The sequence below is a fragment of the Arachis ipaensis genome, chromosome B2 (genome assembly GCF_059453495.1).
Source record: "Arachis ipaensis isolate K30076 ecotype BB chromosome B2, ASM5945349v1, whole genome shotgun sequence".
Classification (NCBI taxonomy): Eukaryota; Viridiplantae; Streptophyta; class Magnoliopsida; order Fabales; family Fabaceae; genus Arachis; species Arachis ipaensis.
In genome coordinates this window covers 9269680-9274358 of record NC_142437.1, presented here as the reverse complement: position 1 = coordinate 9274358, position 4679 = coordinate 9269680, and the positions used below count along the sequence as shown (strand labels likewise).

The window sequence follows — 4679 nt, the reverse complement described above, 5'->3', positions numbered from 1 at the left end:
CTAGTCCAGCTGCCCAGCACAAGCACACCCTCCAATTCCAACTCTATTATTATATGTAAAGAAATCAAAGTTAGTCTTTGGTCTAAATAAATACATAAATAAATAAAAGATCATTTGAGACTAAATGATGGCTGTTGATAAAGTGAATGCTATTCTTTGGTCTAAATAAATACATAGATAAATAAAAGATCATTTGAGCCTAAATGATGGCTATTGATAAAGTGAATGCTATTGTACGTTGGATCAAGATAAAGCAAGTGGCAACGAATTAGTAGGTGAGTGAATAATGTGATGAGAGCAATTAAAAAAAAAATAGGTTTTTCAAATTGAATAACATTAGATAATTAATTTTTTAATCCAATATTTAACTTTTTAAAATTATTTTATTTATCTTAAATTTAAACTCAAAATCATAAATTTTTTACTTATATTTTAAAGGGTAAAGTATACTTTTTGTCCCTAAAGTTTGCTAAAAGTTTCAAAAATATCCCTAAGTTTTGATTTGTTTCAATTTTGTCCATCAAGTTTTCGATTTGCATCAATTTTACCCTAATTACTAATTTTTTGATAATTAATATTTTTCTTTCCAAATATACCCCCTTCCTTATACTATCATCATCATTACAATCCTCTGCCTCTCCTTTCTCTCTTTTCTTCCTCACCGTCAACTCCACCACCATCATCATTATTGAGCAACCACCGTCAACCTCCTTCATCGTCGCCGGCCAAACCTCTCATTCTCCTTTTTTCTCTTTTCTTCTCCGACTCTCCATCTCCATCACCACCATCTCCGTTGAGCCCCATTCTCAATGACCACCACCCTTTTTCTTCTTTTTTGCGGAAACCAGCACCGTTGAAATCATCACTCTTCCTCCTTCTCTGTTAGCAAACCCAGCTTAGGAAAAAAAACCACAGCACAAGATCAAAGAACCACAACCACTAATAATAATGAGAAAGTTTGAGTGCCAATACTGTTTGAAGGAATTTGCAAATTTACAAGCACTTGGAGGGCACCAAAATGCTCACAAAGAAAAGAGGATGAAGACGAAAAGGTTGCAGCTTCAAGCAAGAAAAGCCACCATAAACTACTATCTTCAACAGCCCAATTTCCCAAACAACAATCATCATGATTTTTCTTACCATAATCATAATCATAATAACAGTAACACACCTTGGTTCTATAATCCTTCTTCTTACAACTACTATTATGACTTCACAATTTGTGAAAAATCCCAAATTAGCTTCAACATCGAAGATCAAGATTCAAACTTTTTGGTTGAGAAAGCATCAAATAGTAATTGGTATTCATCTCTGCCATCATCATATCAAGCTGCTGCTTTTTCACCACAAGATTCTTGCATATTCAATTTCTCTAATACTAGTACAGATAATAACAATAATAATAATAATAATAATAAGACTTACAACATTTTCAAGCCTGCAATTTTCTTGATTCTTCAAATCATCAAATACAAAGTCATAGAAGTAATAACAAAGCTTTGGATCTTCAATTAGGCTTCAATTTGCAGTCAAATACAAAAGGGGCCTAATTTATTAGTATAATTATTGATTAGGGTATACAGGATATATACATGCAATGAAAAGATAGGAAACTGGGTTTGCTAATAGAGAAGGAGGAAGAGCGATGGTTTCGACGGTGCTGGGTTTCCGCGAAGAAGAAGAAAAATGGTGATGGTCATCGAGAATGGATCTCAACAGAGATGGTGGTGATGGAGATGGAGGGTCGGAGAAGAAAGGAGAAAGAAGGAGAATGAGGGGTTTGGCCGGCGACGATGAAGGAGGAGATTGACAGTGTTGCTCAATAATGATGATGGTGGTGAAGACGACGGTGAGATGAAAAGAGAGAAAGAGGATTGTGATGATGCTGATAGTATAAGGAAGGGGGTATATTTGGAAAGAAAAATATTAATTATCAAAAAATTAGTAATTAGGGTAAAATTGATGCAAATCGAAAACTTGATGGACAAAATTGAAACAAATCAAAACTTAGGGATATTTTTGAAATTTTTAGCAAACTTTAGGGACAAAAAGTATACTTTACCCTATTTTAAATTAGGGTTAAGTACTGAAATCGTCCCTAAGGTCTGGGGTAAAAATCAAAATCGTCTCCGACTTTTTTTTGTTATTAAAATCATCCTCAACGTTATAGAACATTATAAAATCGACATTTTTTATTTTATTTTACCAAATTACCCTTATCAATTAATAAAAATAATATTAAAAAATAAAAAAAAACCTCCCTACTCCACCTGCACCCCCACTTCCTTATCTCTTTCCTTTCTTCTCTCCAACTACTGCCATTAACTTCCAACAACTCGTCTCTTCTTCTTCGTCTTCTTTAGGTACTCTCAGCTTCCAGAACATGCTGCAGCAAGTACCACCTCCAAACTACCCTTCTTATCAACATCATCATGCTGTTTTTGTTGCCGTCCAAGTGGGACTGAGGCAACAAGCGCATCTTAACAACAACGTGAACAACAAAAACAGGTTGATGACTAGCAGTAGTAATGATTCATCAAGGGAGGAATGGATCCAGAGAAGAAGTGATGGTCAAGGAGAACCAATGAACTTAACCCCTTAATTGCCCAAAAATTCAGTAACCATACAAATGAAACAAATAAAAAATCCAAAATTGATTATCAACTAATTATCAAAACAAACAAACAAGAAGAAGAGAACAAACCCCTCAATTGCTTGAAACTGCGATCGAGTTCTGTTTTTTGCTTTTTGCTTCTATTGCTTCTGTTTCTGCTTTCTTGCTTTTAATTAGAAATAAAATCAAGGAGCATTTTCAAGAAGGTTTATGATATGAGCACTGGATCCTGAGCCAATGCTACGATTTGTTGATTTGTGGGAGAAGTTGCTTCCTCCTTCAGTCCTCACTGCCATATTAGACAACATAATCTTGCCAGAATTGTCTGCAAATACTTGGGAACTACATCGAGACCATTCCTATCCACACTTGGGTGCATCCATGGCTACCAAGGATAGAGTACAAGTTGGAAGGTATGTACCAAGTCATTCGTTTTAAATTGAGTTCTGTTTTTGGTGCTTGGCATCCAAGTGATTCCAATTAAATTGATTTCAATTTTTTCGGGTAATTAAATGGACTTCTGTGATTCCAATGCCGCACCACCATCTTCATCTCCATCATCTCCTCATACTTGCTCTTTGCGTCATCCTCTTCCGCCACCGGCGCCGCCTTCTTTCCTGCCATCGGAGGCGGCGGCATCATCGGAGGAAGTTGAAACTTGGAAAGGAGGGTCAGTAAAATTTTGGGGGTGAAGGGGGGGAGAGAGACCGAAGAGGCTGGGAGTGGGGTGGGTGGGGTTTTTCTCTTTTTTTTAATATTATTTTTATTTTTGTTTTAAGGATAAAATTGTCAAAGTATTATTATTTTTTGTAAAAAGGATGATTTTATAACGTTTTGTAACGTTGATGATGATTTTAATAACAAAAAAAGGTTGGGGACGATTTTGATTTTAACCCAAGACGTTAAGGACGAAAAAAATACTTAACCCTTTAAATTATAAAGTTAAACTCTAAATATAGTTAATGTTGGCTAATAAATTTAATTCCTATATTTTCTTTTTTAAATTTGATATTATCTGTATAAATGTAGTTTTTATACATATATAAAAGTAAAAGTAAGTTATAAATTTTTTCTTAAATTTAAAGCTCTGTAATTTTTTCACTTAGTCATACTATTTTTATTATTATAAAACTCATTTATAATATTTATTATTGCTATTTTTAATCCTTAAACTTGTGTCTATTTTATTAAATTTTGAAATAAAAAAATCGAGATTTATGTAAAATAAAAAAAGTAAATTAAATGTGTAAATATAAAATTGTAACGAAATTTAAATCATCAAATTATCCAACCCAGTAAAAATTTTATAAATTCGACTGACTTATTTAAAATTGTAATATCAAAAAATTTTAAAAGTTATATCAAAACTCTAATTATTATTATTATTATTATTATTATTATTATTATTATTATTATTATTATTATTATATTAATGGAAACTTTCATTCTAATTTTTAATCAGGGACGACAAATTAAATTTGGATCTTATAATGATATTTTATTAGCTGATTTGATGACCAACTTCAATTCTACCTTGTAATTCAAATGCAGTATATAGAACTATATGTTATGTTTTTATACATTTACTAGGAACTTTCATTCTATTTTTTAATGAGGGACGACAAATTTGGATCTTAAAATAATCTTTACACTACTAAAAAAAATTATTTTTATTAATTATTTATTTTATTTTTAGCGATAATAAAAATAATCGTTAATATATTTACTAGTAATTAGATATTAGTCGTCGTATATTTTATTGTTAAAAATTGTAATAATAATTATACAATTATTAATAAAAATATTTTAATAACCGTAAAAGATATATAATTACTATAATAATAATAATAATAATAATAATAATAATAATAATAATAATAAATATATAATTATTGTAAAAATATAAGTTAAATAAAATATACAATAATTATTATATTATTATTACTAAATGTAGTTTTTGCTGTAGTGTTATAGCTGATTTGATCATCTTCATTTTTTTTTTTGTGCAGTAGATAGAATATTATATGTTTATTGGATCTATTATGTTAATTAACCTCCGGATAAA

General features: G+C 30.9%; 1 pseudogene; it reads left to right on the top strand.

Annotated features, from left to right (window-relative positions):
* The first annotated feature begins 206 nt into the window (after positions 1–206).
* LOC148572989 (uncharacterized) lies at positions 207–1550 on the top strand (annotated as a pseudogene).
* The last annotated feature ends 3129 nt before the right edge of the window (positions 1551–4679 follow it).